We start from the raw sequence: 17,741 nt of genomic DNA on the forward strand, positions 1-17,741 counted from the left end.
GTTTCTTCATATTTAATTCCACTCAGAAAGAAAGTCTTACTTTGTATCCTGAGATATATGCAGGCTGAAAATAAAACAGAACACAGCACCTGGTGGGTTATAAGAGTCCGCTTAGCCTCAAATGCTGCCTGTTTCTCACACGTGTTTGATACTGGGTTTTACTTCAAAACGCCTACATGAACTGTGGCATTCTTCCATGTGCATACTTTCAAGTATAATCCAATACTCTATCTTTCTCTGTGGCACCAGATGATGTAAAGTATTCTTTCTCATTCAAAGTGACGTGCTACTCGCCTCTTTGACTGAGTTTCAGACCCTAGCCTTTTCTAAGGACTGAAAGGAATCGTGTAGAATATGAAATTGAACACTGCTGCGATACGATGGTGTGGGTGGACCAAAGGTCTGTAGTGGAATTTAGAGTCGATAACCCTCCAACAAGCATTAGCATTAGCTTCTGCGCATTGGCTAACCTTGCCTCCGACTGTCCTCGGTTCACATCATGCACTTCAGGCTGCTTATCAGCTTGTGCGCAGGTCTCAGATCTGCATCTGGGCAGAGGATAAAGGAAAAACTGCTCTATGTTACACCTAACATGGCTGTTGGGAAAGAGGGGAGACGTGGGAAGAGGAAATAACAAGGTAAGGTCTGGTTATCACGGAGCTATGCTGTGGTTTGGCCAGGATAGCGTTCTGCAGAGTAACACACACATTTTTGGTTAAATAGTGTCAGCGGTTCACTTTGCACATCTTATTTTTGTGTTAAGAAACAGCAGAACCTTCAGTTTTTGCCACTTTGTCACAGCTCCGCTCTGCTGACAGCAACATTAGTATGGGAGCCATTTGCACAAGAGACTAGCTTAACTTTCTATTTCCAAGTCTTTTCACGTTGCCACTTTCTCAGAGAGAGGATGGACAAACAGTTGGTTAAAACCCCAGAGGCTGAGAGCAAAGTGCACCATCAAAGTATGTCTGTAAACCTACTGCATTATTGATGATTAATTACACAGAACGCAGACAGGGTGGGCACGTCATGGCTGTCATAACTGAAGTGTCAGCAGTTCTTAACCCTCTCGAGGCAGGCGTTGCCTATTTGCAACAGTTAAAAACTAACAACCTGATTACCCCACATGCATATTTTATGAGTTTTTTTTACTCAGAAGTACCACTGCAGGACTTGGTTGTGCATTAGCAACAAAAAGTTTAATTTGAGCCTGAGAGGGTTAAATTGTGCTGAAATAGGGAAAGTAACATGAATGACAAAAGGCTTTTAAAATAGAAGAGGGCTTTAAAAAAAAATCTGTGGATAAACATTCTGGTCACTGGACTTGGATTTATTGTAGGGGTTGTCTGACTGTCAAACTATTGCTTATATGAACTTACTTGTCAGTTTTTGCTCTGTCATTTGTTATAATCTACATGGCAGTGAGACCAAAAACTCAATAAGAAATTGTTTACTGAGTAACTTTTGCACAGTCGGCACAATCCAACTTGTTTTTGCACTGAGAGGGAACAGACATTACCCTTTTCTAATCCCGCTGAACATTCAATGGCATAAACATTGGACTAATGTATCTAATATCTAAGCTATTAATATGCATTGGGCTGAGTTGAATCCCCTTACAAGGTTTTTGTCCAGATATAATCAACCTTTTAACTTCTCAAATAGATTTGAGGCACACAAAAACTCCTCTCACGCTTCCACATCCACAGCTTTAGGGCATTTTACATTACATTGCTGTTCAACAGCTTTTACCAGCATTTTGTTCATAATTTCTATGAAGTCCACTCCTCTTTAATAACACTCTACAAAGAAGCCAGTGATCCAGTTACTAAGATTTCTTTTTTTCTTATGAAAAGCAGAGTTGACACCCAGCAATATACTGTAGACAGACAACCAGACAGCTATTTCATGTTCAGTAAGAGCAAAGGAAGGCATGGTCTATCTGAAATTACAAATTGTTCCTCATCACAGATGTATCATCTGAACATAATGCGTCCACATCTGAATATCTTGATATTCTCTTTGAAGCTCTTTGAACTGCCAATCAGTGAAGTGCTCGCAGTAGTTCTGCAATATCATTTTCTTTTTTCCCTTTTTTTAAACTTATATCTGTGTTTACTCATCTTGATGTCTTTTTCTTCCTTACTTTGTTCTTTCTTAGTCTTTGTTCTTTTCTAGTCTTCTGCTTTCCTCAGTAGGTGACTAAAAGTATTTTCCAAGACTATTGTCAATTTGTTCTTTGTGTCAGACTAAGAAATTGTCTTGGTTTCTTTTTTTTCTTTCTTTTTTTTGGGGGGGGGGGGGGGGGGGGGGGGGGGGGTGTCTATCCAATACTCCGTGTTGCATTTAAAACAACAAATGCAGTTTATCAATGAATGACTGCTTTGGGTTAGCTATTCCAGTAGAAAACATCCCACTGTGGCAATATCTGTACCACAGTGTGTTTAAACTATAAAGTTCAGGCCTTTGGTGACAGACCAGGAATTATTTCTTTCAACAGGGTCAATTTTGGTCAGATTTTCAAATAGTCGTGGTGGGAAATTGCTCTAGGGTGAACACTCCATATCAACTACTGTGGGTTAGAAAACGGCCCAAGAAACATCACTCACACATAAAAGGGGTGATGGAACCAAACAGGGTTTCTGACAAGACTACAGGATGAATCCTCTCTTTGCTGTGGATGGCCTAATGAAGCAATTAAAAGCACAACTCTATAAGTGCATGAAAAAAGTCTACATCAATCATTATATCATATCCCGAACCCCCATGCTGATCTTATAACTTCCTAAAACTTCAAAGACTGATAAAGATTTGCAGCGCTTGCATAAGGGCACCAAAAGGGCCAGTTAAAGCAAAGGAAGATGCCTTAAGCTGGTTTGCTAAGTCCTTATCTCTTCTTTTGACTTATCTCCTCTCTATATAAAGAAATGTTTAAACTCTTTGACCTCCAGACAGATTCTATCACCTGAAGCAATAGTTTTTGCTTCCAGCAGAAGTTCTGTCACTTATTAAGTGAATAATGGTTTATTTCACTTATTTAAATTTGCGAAAGTTTTTGTCTGGGGAGTGAACTCCACTGGAACCTTGCTTATTTCCAACTCACGCTCTGTATTCATCCATTAGGGTCAAATCAAGGTTCAGTATCTTGCCCAAGGATATGTTGGAGGAGGGCACAGAGCTCAAACCTCCAACCTTCAGATTAGTAGACACCCCACACTTCCTCCTGAGCATCATCGTTTAGTGGATGATTTTAACGTGGAATGGTATGATGCAAAGGGGGAAATTTTAATATTATTGTTTCAACGTCACTTTGGACTACTGACTTAATGTTGCTCACATTTTATTATTTACTTAAATGCATCCTCAATTTTAGCAGAACAAATAGTTCAGCAAATAATCAGCTGCAGGCATGACCAGTCCAGCCACTAGAGTACCTTTCTCACTCTTTCAAATACTGTCAAAATAAAACAGCCCACTCTTATGGAGTAGAATACACTTTGCTGTTCATCATCATTGATGCTTGAGGTCAGAACAGAAAATTCTGAGGAGATTCCACACAGACTTTTGGATAACGACATTATTGAGGACACTGGCTCAGGAGGTCGTTTGTCTTAAATACCCTCTGAGCTTGAAGGGATTCCTCCAGGTGATGCCTTGCTTCTCTGAGATTTATTGAGGTGGCAGTTTTATAATCCGCAAACGAATGGTGTTGCAATGATGGTGTGTTTGAAAGCTGCTGTTTTCTGAGTGTAGGTTTTTAAAAAATATTCTTTGTCATCAGGAGGCACGCCATCTCAGCAGGGATCAGATTTAGCTAAGCCATTAATGGACCAGCAAATCACCTTCAGAATACACTGCGGTCTACAGGATTGTATTAATTTGTTCTCCCACCTTGCATGTCGTGTACCTCTCCTGCTCATTATTTGCTAGTTCCTTCATTCTGATTTTCTATATACAAATATGAACTACTTTAGTAGCCCAATTAATTTTTATGTATTTCTATAATTATGGACAAGAAGTTTGACAATTTGAGTCTGTTCAGTTATAAAATGCATAGTCAGTGAAGCAAGAGGGATGGTGACTTTTTAACTCTTTATTGGTTGTATTTCCTTTTTTCTTTATTTTTTCCCAAAATATAAATAAAATTTCTACATAATACTTCAGACTATTGCAGGATTAAATTGGCACCTGTGATTTTACTGGTCCCTACTAAACTATTCATATGCACTTAAACAGATAGGGCACCTAAACAAAACATAAATAAATTGTTCTGTGTGTTCTGTGCCTTTAAATGTCTTCCTTCCTGATTAGGGAGCTGGCAGCTGCTGATTGGTTCCCATGGTCAAGTGGCTGTTTTAAAAACCCTTTCCAGTAGTTGTCCCTCTGCAGCGACTGACAGCAGCAGCAGACCTGTCCTTGGCCTCCAAACCCTCTGTGACATTCGCCCTTTGTGTTTCCCACGAATTGCTACATTTTGTCTATAGTTTGCAGATACGTTTCACTTGTAGAATAGCATCTCCCTTTTTGGAATAAGCTGGTTTTGTTTGTTATGTTGGCCTGTGTTCACCCCGGAGTTAAACCTTTCAGTTTGGTAACAATAAAATCACCCTTAACTTGTAAATTGGGTTCTGGGTATGGCTTTGGGGACCAGGGCGGGCTCACCTTCCTTTTAACCCTTATGTTGCGCTCCTATCCACAGGTTTCTGTAAGAGCGTACGTAGGCTGCCATGACAGACCACTACTTCCGTTGTCCAGTTTTATACTTCCGGTTACTCAAAGCGAGACCCAGCGTTCAGTCGTTGCTAACAACAAAATCAGTTACTTTGTGCGGTAATAAGTGGCTTTACCTGTTCGAAGATGAGCTCGGGTTCAACGTGTGCTGTCGTCGGCTGCCACAATAATTCAAGAAAACTGAAAAACGCATTAGAAACATTTTGCCTTGAGCATCAACAACTTAGAAAGGCCTGTCCGTGCCCACCGCCCTACGCACTGCACTCTATGCCGTGGAAGGAGGATCGGAAACTGGCGTGGCTGGCAGCTTTAAGACTCAAACACCCTCCAAAGAGAGTTTATGTTTGCTCCTTTCATTTTATCGATAAAAAGCCCACAGAGCTACACCCCGACCCGGAGCTTTATCTGGGCTATGACCGACCCCCACCGAAGAAAAGAAGAAGGCTCACTCGGACCACTTTGAGTGTGACAGCTTCCAGTAATACGAACAAAAACACAGAATCTGTACCCGGTAAGTGAAAGTGTAAATGTGGTTTGCCACCGTTTCGCATTTTAAACACGCAATTCTTTACTTTTACTAAATAATAGCCTATGGTGAATGGCGTTAGTATCAGCACTAGCTGGTTATTAGCAGCAAAGTCTAAATTTTAACGAAAGTTTATAATAATAATAATAATAATGCCAAAAGATTAGCTCCAAGGGCTGTAAAAGTCTTAGGTTTGTGTTTATAAAGAACATGTTTTTTCAAGTCGAGAAAACTCAAGTAAAAAAGTTAAAGGCAACCTTTGCAAAAATACCAACAGTTGTGACTTTTTTTAGAATGTAAAATAAAATCTAATCACATTAATTGAATAAAATTGTGACAAATTTTTAGGGGACTTAGGAACATTTTATGTTGACATTTATGATTTTGCATTTGTGTGAAAAAATGTAGAATGAGAAATTTCACTCAAATATAATAAGCTAAGTGACACTTTACAGTTTCTCTTATGCTAACAGTTTGACTGTACATCTGATCATATTTTTGTCTTATTCAGACTCCACAGTGTTACGTTCAGTGGAATTAGACCAGGCCAGCATCTCCACACAACCCCCTGAGCCACATCTGCACTCAGTCCACACACAGTGGGAGGATCCTTCGCAACAAGACCATCAATACTGCAACAGGTCTCGCAGAAAAGATGTGCAGGATAAGATGACTCAGTGTGATGAAGTTGCATATTTCATTCTTCAAAATGATGCAGACGCTTTGCTGTACACTGGGATAGCCTTAGAAACATTTAACACACTTGTGTCGACACTGGAAGGATATGACAACAATGAATTTACCATGCCTGTCCGAGATCAAGTCCTCATGACACTTATGAAATTAAAGAGTAACCGTGTAATAGGTGACCTAAGCCGCCAGTTTCATATATCACAAAGCATGGCCAGCAAGATCATCTCACACTGGTTAGACAAGCTGGAGGAAGTTCTCCGACCATTAATTCCATGGCTGCCAAAAGAAACTATTCAAGCAACTATGCCTGAAGCCTTCAAGAAGAACTTTCCAAATAGTACATGCATTATAGACTGCAGTGAGACCCTTTTACAGAAACCCAGAAATCTGGGCTCAAGAGGGGAATCATACAGCCATTATTATTCACACAACACAGTCAAATATTTGGTTGCTGTTGCACCATGTGGACTAATCATGTTTGTGTCTGCGGCATATGGCGGCCGATGTAGTGACAAATTTATCACAATGGACTCTGGAATATTAACATACCTAAAACCTGGTGATGAAGTCATGGCAGATAGAGGTTTTACAATTAAAGACTTACTCTTTGAGAGAAAAGTTAGATTAGTAATACCCGCTTTCACAAAAAAACGTAGACAGCTAACTGAGGAACAGGTAACATACACACGTCGGATTGCAAATGTAAGAATCCATGTTGAAAGAGCAATCAGACGCTTGAAAGTCTACAAAATACTTTCACAAATTGTTCCTATAAGCATGGCTCCTAAAGTAGACAAGATACTGAGAATATGTGCTGCTCTAGTGAACTTAAGAGAGGATCTCATTCGTGATACACAATAATTGTGTATGTTATGAACAATTGTGGACTCGGGGATATTAAGATGGTTACTCAGGACATAAAGTTGCGTAGTGTAATGTAATTATTTTAAAATTTGATGTACATATATGTAGAGAGTAAATAATTCCAGGTCTCACTTTTTTATCTTGTGTTCTAGATGAAAGGTTATGTGATACAGTGTGTGTGTGCGTATGTATGTATGTATGTATGTGTATATATAAAACAATTGCAATCAATCAATTGAACAATTATTACTTTTTTATTCAACCACAATGTGATAAATTTCTTAAATGAAAAAAAAATGTTTTTCTCAAATCTACAATAATTAGTTGTGCATTCTTGACATTTTTTTGTGTTGGAAGATTACAGAAATACAGAACTATTCACAACATTTAATGTTGTCAGTTTGTCATTCATTTCCCACCATATGTTACAACTACGTACATTTTAGTTGTATTGAAATATTTAACAGATTTCATATTGAATGTCTCCTTTCATTCACAAGACAGAGACCAAACTCTGCAGACATGTTGGTGTCTGACTGTCCCATTTATAGTTGTAACATGTATTAAAGCTTGCCCATTATCTTCAAGTATCTCTCATTTAACTGAAACCGTCCTGCTGCATACTCCTCTACAAGTCGAGGTAAGAAATATGAGAAGTAAAACCCTCTCAAGCGTTTTACTTGTTCCTTTACAAATGCTTCATCATATTGCACTGTAAATGAAACATGCTCAGTAGGTGTCCAGATCACAAGTGTGGCAGTCTTGAGCCCTGTGCAAAACATTGTAAGTTGCACTTGCATGTAATAGCCTCTGCTGCCAGTTTTCTGCAGCTGCAGTTCTCCATCTACCAGTTTGATATCGCTGCATTTCTGGGTAAGCTGCTCCGTGAGTGAAGGATAAGTCTGCACAGGACATTTTATTTCTAGAAGCACATCTGAGTCAATGACCCCGTCAGGACTCGCAGAGAGCCATGGCTCCTGGATGCTGATAACACTACCCATGTGAAGGATGTTCATACCCTGTTCTTTCAGCTGATGACAAGCTTTAACTTCATTTTCTTTACCATAGTTTGTTTCATAATTCCCACGAAAGGAAGGGTACATGTGCTCAGATAAAAATTTGTCATTTTTTGTGGTGGCACGTACTGGAACTTTTTTAGCAGAGCTTGCTGTAAGTCTGATTTTCCTGCAGTTGTGCCACAAATCAGATGCACTTTGCTCTTTTGTTTCTTCTTGTAATTGTTCTGCTTGCTCTTCAGAAACTTGAATGTATGCCTGGTAGAATGCCCTGCATGGATTACAGCTTAGTTTGTAACTGTGTGCTTGGTGTGGCTGAAAAAATTGCTCATCAACTTTACTGTTGCGGTGAGGACCTGCAGATGGCGAGGCATTGTAACACTTTCCAATTAATGTGTTCTTGAGGAGGAAAAGTGGCTTCACTGGTGCTTTGCTAACACTGTCAATAAAGTCTTGATGTGTAAGGTGATATGGTGTGTTAGGGAGAGATTGTGTCACTGCAGTCCGGGAGTTCACATCGTACTGCTGCTCTGCCCTGTGATGTCTGAAGTTTATCTGGCTTAGACGTTTAGGTTCAAGGTTCTTTGCTGTCCCTGCATTCTACCTGCGCTGCTCGTCTGTACACGCAAGCCCTGTCTTTCCACTGATCGCAGCATTCTGCACCTGTAACAAACATTAATAGTTTTTTCTCACTGTCAATACTCAAGATTTAACATAACGAGGAAGTTTACACTAACAAAAGCAGTACACGGTTGGTGTCCTGCATGTTATAGATATGACCCTGGGTCAATACACCTGAATCATATCCAAAACAGATATAAACACTGGCAAAGTCACCCATATTATCCATTTCATATTAATAGTCAGTTACTTTTTGATGCAGAAATATACATCCACAGTCTAATTTTTTTCAAAGTAGTGTGTGTGTACAAATATACATATATATAAACAAACATGTATTATACTACTCTGTGTCACTTCTTATAACTATAGTTTTTCTTGTCTTGTAAATTTGACCTTAATGTTCAGTCTTTTATTTTTTTTATATTTTATCTTCATGTGATTGTACAGCATACAGCCCACACAAAGTTAACGAGTGGCTTTCACATGTAAACAGTGCTCCACGCAATACTTGGCTAGATGGCAGTAGCGTGACTCCTTAATCACAGCCTTTGACCAGTCCAGTGTTTCTGTTTCAGTGATTTAAACATTGTGATATCCAGATAAGTGATATACCTTCCACAGAATAGCAGCCGCATGGCTACATGATCTCCCTAATCCGGCGATACAGGAACAGCCGACTGTCTCCACTACTCCACTTTCTCTTAGCATTGCCCATGCTAAGTGTTTCGCTTGATTAATACTCTGGCTCGGCTCTACAGCTGCTTTAAGAAAAATAAAGTCGCCTTGTTTGTTGAGCAGTACTTTATCAATTTTGTTGCTGTGCAGGTAATTATACGCCTCGGTGCTCTTGTAATTACGTAATTCCTCGCCATCAACGCCTTCAGAAAATACAAGGTAATTAATAATGTCGATGTAGCTAACATCGGGCCATAGTTTCATGTCATCTACCCACTCCGTGAGAAGTGACGGGTGAGGCACTGCAACTGAACTGTCCTCGCTGCTTTTTAAAACATCTTTACTGTGTATCCACCTTCGATGTGTTGCCATTTACTCCAGGTAAAACAAACTGCAGTGAGAGAAATCTTTATCAACAGTGAAGGTGTAACCCCGCAACTGTCAACAACAGCGCAAGCGGAAGTAAAAAACCGGCTTCCGCTATGAATCGGGGTAATGGCGCGAAATCAGAAATACTGTGGATACCCCAAGACCGGGACGTAACACACATTACGGGACCGGGACACACATTGATATACACTAAATATTCATTTCATTTCTTTTTTGTGGTGCCCAAATTGATGCACCTGCTTGATTTTGTTTAAACAATTATTGCACACTTTCTGTAAATCCAGTAAACTTCTTTTCACTTCTCAAATATCACTGTGTGTGTCTCCTGTATGATATTTAACTGACATTTTTTATTGTAACAACCAACGATTTATACAGGAAAATAATGTCTATTAACAAGGTTGCCCAAACTTCTGCATCCCACTGTATCAGTATATTTTGTCATTAGTATAATATGAAATAAATTCTACATGTGTCAAGTTGTGTGCCAACATTTGCTGTGTAGTAGAACTGAGACATTAGTCATTATAAACATTTATTTGAAATAATATTAAAAGTCTCAAACAGAAAAACATTAAACATAAATATATAAAATATAAGAATTTACAGAGAGACAGGAATAAAAAGGACCAGCTGCTCTCCAGAGCAGGAACAAGGCTGAGGAGGAAATGCTCCATTGGAGACTGGTGTGGCCTCTTCAGGGACTCCAGGATGGCCAGCTCCACCGCCGATGGACCGTCCTGGGACCCGTCCCTCATCTGCCTCGGAGCCGTCCTCCTCTGTGGGCCTGTAAAACAGCACAAAACACAAAGAAATGAGAAGGCTGCTACTAGATTTTAATTTCAACATTGAAAAAAAAACAAAAACAATAACAGGATATAATCAGATTGGTTGTAGATATTTAGTAAAGGTGATCACAAGGGAATCCCACCGACTAAAAAGGTATCAGTGCTTGCTGTACATATCTGTGGGTGCAGCAGCAGGAGCTCAGGGACTGGGGATGCTCTGCTGCAGAATCAGTTGGTTCTATCAATATAGTATTAAATGTTAACAGGTTGGATATAATAATCGTAGAGTAGACAGTGGTCCCTCATTTATTGCAGGGGTTCTCAGAATAACTAGCCCCTGGTCACAGTTCTCACAATTGATTCTCAAAGTGCAAACCTTTGTAGATTGCAAAACGTAAAAGTATTATTATGCCGCGGTTTGTCTTCATCTGCCCGCCACTTTCGTGCGCCTTTTTCCCTCACGGTGCAGGTGTGTATTTCCGAATGAGGCTCATAGTTATGGGTGTTTTTGTGCTGTTTTTTCTATTGGACGCGATGGTTATCAAAACCAAACGTGATAAATTTGGCAAGCGCAGGAGATTTGTCAATCAGGCTGCAGAATGCAATGCTGTACTGTGCAATAAAAAATCAGCGAAAAAGCGAAGCAGTGACGGATGAACAGCGGGACCACTGTGTGCTGTTTATTAATAAACAATAAAATATATTTCTAAATGATAACATGCATAAAAGCAGAACGGTATTTGTACGTCAGTGGGAAAATAGCGGTGGCTTGCTAGCTTTTGTGCGGCTTCCCCGGGTCAGTGAAAACTTTCAAAAGAGAAATGAATGAACTTACCAGGTTGCCCGATCTCTTCACATATCTTCCTCCAAGCTCGGTCCTTTTTATTCCTGTCTCGGTACTGAAAGCAGCTGGTGTTGTACAGCTCCGAGTTGTTTGCTACCGCATTGATTAGCCTTCCCCTCCATTGAAGTATGAAAGGCTTTGGCTGGATCTGCCCCTTTGACCTAGGTAACAGCCACGTCACCAGGCTCCTGATTGGTTGTCGCGGCGCGATTTGACGCTGGAGTTCAGATTTTTCCAACTCGAGCGGTAGACGCGAAACGCGCGTATGCACAAAATGCAACACAAAAACTCACGCGCGTGGTTTTATTCGCGAGTCAAACGCGCCAGACGCGCTACACTGACGCGCGTTTCACGCGTTTTGGCGTTTTCGCGACGCAAATCTGCTTCCGAATTTTCGCGGGACCCGCAATCGCGCGTCATCGCGCCTTTCCATTGACTTTACATGTAAACCTGACGCTCTATTCGCGTCCATCGCGTTCGGTGTGAACACACCGTTAGTGTGACTTGTCCTGACAATCAGAGATAACTACAAATATTACTATATTTGTCTCTCTATGCACCTCTTTTCTGTCTTCTCTTTCCTCTCACCTTTAACTGCTCACAGCTGTTAGCTACCTGCCCCTGAGCCTTGTTCTGGCAAGGCCTATTCCTGCTAGAAGGGGATTTTTCCTCCCCACTATCAGTAAATCGCTGCTTGTAGAAGATTATCTAACTGTTGAGGGTTTTTCAACTCTAATCGAGCACTCTACAAGCCTCACTTGCCCAACCACACACACATTCATACACATGTTTTTTTTTTTGTAATCTGCACAGTGCAGGGGTGTGTGACTAATTTTTCAAAGGGGCCACTTGAGAAACTGGAACTTTTGTGTAGGGCCACACCAGTAAGCTAAATTCAGTTCTGCTCAATATTTTATCCCCCTATAAACTGCTACTGGTAAGAGCAGATTAAGTAGTTATAATTAAGCAATGGAAATGTGAGATAGACTTGCTAAAAGCACCAACATTTTATCGCCATTTAATCAGTATTCCTAAAAACACAAGTGAACAAAATGTTAATGTGAACCTGACTTTAACGCACTTGTTCAAGCTCAAAACAGACTAAGTTCTGTCACTGTGCAAGTTAAAACAGAAAAAACTACAGTTGAAATACTTACACTACAAGCCAAATAGCAATAGCAGTTTGCATAAAGTTAAAAGACAGAAATTCTGCAAAAACAATATCTTATGTTGTAATGCTAAGGGCACCAGAGAGGTGATCGAGACTGAAGATATGCGTCTGGATTTGCTGAACTTTATCACTGCGAATTTTTGTCCTTTGTGAGAGAAAAATAAAAATCCAGCAGTGATGTTAACTTTAAACTCTGATTTCCTTCAGTGTCCTCGATCTGTCTTATTAAGATTTGCCTGGAGAGAGAATAAGTCTATCAAACACATCATCGAACTGCTGACCATTTTTTTAAATTTTGTGGGAAAACTCAAAGCTGATCATAACTGTTCCATTCCTGGATGTGTAAAGCTTGGTAAAAAGTTCTTGTTGCTTTTGCAGCTTTGCTATCAAAGTCTGTTTCAGCAACATTTTCATGTATGTTTAGTCTCACAATGGTAATAAAAACTGTAATCCTTAAACACCGCAACCTGCTTTCCAGAAAGCAATGACACAGCTTAACCTCTGACCTCAGTAAACAGTCCATGTCGTATTCTGCACTACCAGCATTCTCTTGCACACATGTATGCATGTAAATTTGAAAAGGAAAGAGCAATCACCTTCAAAATAAAAGCAACAAAGCGATTTGTCTGATTCCCTTCATCATCGCATAAAACAGTAAGTGGTCTTAAGGTTATGATTAGCAGCTGAAATGGGACATACATGGTGTATACTTATTTACATCTGAAACCTAATTTTCCGATTTTCTAATTGGCCAGATGTGGCCTGCAGGTCATGCAATGCTCGAGTTGCCCCAGCAGATGCACAGGGGACAACTTCAGGTTTTAAGATCTTGCCCAAGGATACTTCAATATGTACAGTAGTGGAATCATTGATTGAACAACTTACCTTATGACTTGTGGATGCCTCTCTTTACCTCACGAAGCACAGCTGTGATAATCAACAGCTACAGTTGCTGGGCCAATACCACATAAATGTAAAAAAAAGAACGAGAGTTTCCCTCCTGGAGAATTATGACCTGACTGATGTTCATTTTTTTCTATTAAGCGTGTTTCAAGTAGGTCCTTGTTGGGATGTCTGTGAGTGCAGATTGAAAGGTATAGCAATGTGCCTACATTGCTGTGTATACAGGGCAAGAGTCAGAAAACTAATGCTCCTGAAAGCAGACTGGATGAATTATGAAGACAAATCATTCCACTGGTTTAACTACATAAAAAGTGCAAGTGTTATAGTTTTTGACCGAAGACTCTTTGAATAAAACTACACTAAACAGCGAGTGAGTTTGTTTTTAGATAAGGGGGGAAATGCAAAACTATAAATAACAGTATACCCAAGAGTTTTTATGGCAAACATTAAATAAAAAAAACAATAATTTTATCCCGTTTTGTTGTTTGTCGAAAGTGAAAATCGTAACTTACATTACAATTTTTACATATTAACTGGGCAGTCTTTTTTTTTTTTTTAATTTAACCTCTATTTATACTAGAGATGGACCGATCCGATATTACGTATCGGTATCGGTCCGATACTGACCTAAATTACTGGATCGGATATCGGAGAAAAATAAAAAATGTAATCCGATCCATTAAATATCACGAAAGCACCTCACAAAACTTGCAACACGCCGTAACTCACCTCAGAACGTATGCATCACGTGATAGAGCAGCTGTGGCATGCAGGACCTGTCGGTGGTCTGGATAGCATGTGGAGCTTCGCTAGCAACCTGGCATTTCATCTCCGACAAAGTTATCCCCGAGAGAAGTAAAGCAAGTGTGTAAGTCCATCTCTGAATGTTTGTAAAGCACGTTAAGCTTAACAAGCGACTGCCTCTCGCTCTCCGGCTGCTACTTCAATCGTGAAACTGCTTAAATCAGCTGATCGGCTTTTCTGTCGCGAGTCTGTCTCTCGTTTGTTTTTGGTCCACTTTGCGCCAGAAAGAGGAAACCAGCGGCTGAACAACAGCAGCACGTTTAAGCTTGATAAGCTGTTGTTAGAATTTATTTAATATTAATTTCTACACCAGGATCTTTTTCTACGTAGCTGACGCTGGTAACTGTGCAGGGGCGGATCTAGCAAAGTTTAGCCAGGGGGGCCGATAGGGCATTAACTGGGAAAAGGGGGCACAAAGACATACTTTTCTTTCTTATTCTCATTTAAAATGTCTAGCTTTTAATAAATAATTATCTGACACCCAAAGTTTTAATTTGATGTAAAATGAATAGAAGTCAATTACTGTACATAGTGACTATTAAGTCTAATATATATACCCTAGTAAGCTATAGTACTTTTTACTTTGGGAAGGTACCATCTGTGCAGTCTGCAATTTTGTTGAAGAAAGATGTTGAATCTATTTAATATTTCTTGAAAAATAATTGATTTCTGTGCATTTTTTTTCACACTGCATCAAATTAAGGTTGATTACGTCGATTAAGCATCATGAGGTGGCGCGTGAGGGGTGGTTCCCTATTTTTTTATTTATTTAATTTTGTTGTTGCTGGGAGTTGGAACCCTATTAGTTAGGTTGCTTAATATTTACGCTAAGTACTCTTTAAAATACCAGAATAGGGAGGATGGTGTAGGTCTAAGTTTATTAGATTGATCAGTATTGCTGAACTATGAAATTTTTTTTTTGTATACAGGTATAACAGAATAGCTTTAGTGTAGTTGTTGTTTTAAACTTGAGTATGAACTTGCAGACTTGCAAAATGCAGCAAGATATTTTAAAAAACAGTTTTGTTGATTAAAAAACACTATATCGGATTCATATCGGTATCGGCAGATATCCAAATTTATGATATTGGTATCGGTATCGGACATAAAAAAGTGGTATCGTGCCATCTCTAATTTATACAGGTCTCTCTTGTAATTGAGACCCAATGTCTCATTCACAAGATAGACCTGTTTCAGACAAACATATTAAAATTACAATAATAATAATTACAAAAATAATTAAAAAAATACATAAAACAATAAAATAGCAAAATATGTCTAATGTACACAGTCATATTAAAAACAAGTTGCCAGAGATGATTTTGAAGTCTGCAAGTAACATCCTTCTGCAATGTAAAGATGTGCTGGCAGGAATCCAGTTGATAAGTACCTCTAGAAAGAAGCTTTTGGGTTTAAATTTAGTGTTAGCTTATACTTGTAAGTGTAAGCTAATAGTCAACAACAAGGAAATGAACTTCTGCAAACACTTGAGTAGCTGACAGCCCCCTGGAGACGGCAGAAAATTGCTAAGGGATAGTGAGTTGAGCTTCTAGTCTCAAAGTTTATTTACAACTCTAGTGGTGTTGAAACGTGTCAGGGGTCTTTGGGAGCCCTCTTGTACAAAGGGCCTTGAGCGGATATTTAATGGAGCTCTCAATGAAGAGAGGGAAAGAGAGAAAGACAGGATGACATTGTCTCCGTCTGAAGACTCACCTCTTTCTAATTGCCTCAAGTCGTATTGATTACCCAAGACCCCTCACACACCTCTTCTATGTGATCCCTTCACTCTGTGAGAAGGGATCACAGAGCTTACAGACCAGGTTGTTTGCTGTTTTCTGATGTGATTAGCAGTATTGATCAAAGTGTGTGTGTGTGTTTATTTGTGTTTGGGGGCACCTTGCGTGTTTGATCACTCAGTAATTGGATGCTAAAAAGATGGAAGGAAAGAAATCTGCTTAATAATATTCATCTGATGATCATGCATCAAACATCAAACTTTCTCTTGCAACAACACCACATATATACCCACACACACCGTTTCCAGAAACCAGCACTTAAGCTGGGCTTCTATCACCCCCTCGTCAGGCCTGGAGGTGTGTTTAAGCGGCAGTTTGAGCCCCTGCACATTACCAGACATCTTACTGTGACACCACACACTCTTACTGCCAGTCATTCTTATTCCCTCGTCTGTCTTTCTGTCCCTAAGGGAAATGAAGATGACTTCATCCCTGTGCAATTAAATGCTCTCATTCTGTCTGGCCCTCTTCTATTTTGTGTATGTGTGTATGTCTGTGTGTGTGTGTTAGTGAAATGGATGAGATGTCAGATCCTGTGCAGACAGTTGGAGTAAGGACTAGACCAGAAAGTGAGCTAATCTCCTTCCATCCCTTCACTGATTGGAAGAACCCTGGACCCCAGCAATAACGCCCACCAATTAGACAGGCCTCCACAGTTGGCAGTTGTATCTGAGTGTAAGTCACCTACTGGACCTTTTGGCTCTCACTTGAGCTTATTGGAGGTTTGGAAATTCACTTTCTAAGTTCTAAGCTGCCCGTGGACTGAAAAACTGTGTATTGAATACCAAAACAAGATTGGTCTCCATGCAATTTAAACTCATGTACTACATACATAACAGTATGTAGTAAATAAAGTTAGTCATGATTATAATGTGTGTATCATTATATCTCTCAAGTTTTTTGTCTGCTGGGTTTTATTTTATCTATTGAACACAATAATTCTCAGCATCCTAGGTGGATTTCTTCTGTATTTTGAATCATTTTTAAATTTTCTTAATGTATCTGCACTGTACAATGTATCCCAAAGTCTGATGCTAAACAGTGCATCACATATTGTATAACCAATTCTAAAAATAGACCACCTCGGTCTGAATGGTATATTGGTGTGAAGCAGGTACAGCTTCCATGCAATAAAATGAAATCATAATCACAATCCCTAAAGAATCGCACCACTTTCAGACACAAGGCTCAGTTTACTTCACATGAGAATCACTATGTAGTCTTCTGACGGTCTGAAGGAACAATAAAAATAACTCTAATGATGTCATCAGGGATTCAGCCTGAAAGTACAAACTTACGATTGGAAAGCTTCTGTTTTTGAACTGGGAATATGGAGCTTTATAAGAAAAGAAAGAAGAAAGATCAAATAATAAACAAGGGTTCAACATGGGCTCAAAATGCCATCCATACCACAAGTTGAGTGCTTGGCTTCAGATGGATACCTAGCTCCGGATAGTTTGAGAACATCAGGAAAATGTTTCCCAGTTTCAATGTGTATTTGTGACAATATGATGCGCATCCAATTTAACTAATTATGTAGCCTCCAGATGAAAACAATCAATCCAATGCACACGTATCAAACACACTGATTGAGAGTTATGCTGACAAAGGCAAAATCAATCAAAGTTTCCAGGCTAACCTCACTGATTCAAGGCACATAACTGGACACCACCATGTTTGCTATGCTTGTGCTGTTAGTGCTTCTTGGAGCATTATAACAGACTTATCTGACAAATATCAAAGCCCGCTGTATGATATACACTGTACAAGAAGTTTGTGTTTAAGTCTTGGTGAGAAAAATCTAATTTTATGAGTCTGACACAGACCACTAATAAGCAGATATTTATGTTTTTGCTTTGTGTTGTAAGCTAATAATTTATCACCCCATCCTTTCATCCAAATATGATCCCCTCTGT

At 39.5% G+C, this 17,741-nt stretch overlaps 1 protein-coding gene and 1 long non-coding RNA gene across 7 annotated transcripts in view; both read right to left on the reverse strand.

Moving 5' to 3' along the window:
- sorcs2 (sortilin-related VPS10 domain containing receptor 2) overlaps positions 1 to 17,741 on the reverse strand; it is a 406,325-nt gene that overhangs the window by 220,279 nt on the left and 168,305 nt on the right. The window lies entirely within an intron of this gene.
- On the reverse strand, positions 10,042 to 11,652 carry LOC308402843. Its single transcript, XR_013972818.1, has 2 exons — positions 11,143 to 11,652; positions 10,042 to 10,306 (listed from the first exon to the last, which is right to left on the reverse strand). It is a non-coding gene; the product is annotated as an uncharacterized lncRNA (long non-coding RNA).

This window comes from Rhamphochromis sp. 'chilingali' (genome assembly GCF_963969265.1).
Source record: "Rhamphochromis sp. 'chilingali' genome assembly, chromosome: 1".
Taxonomy (NCBI): Eukaryota; Metazoa; Chordata; class Actinopteri; order Cichliformes; family Cichlidae; genus Rhamphochromis; species Rhamphochromis sp. 'chilingali'.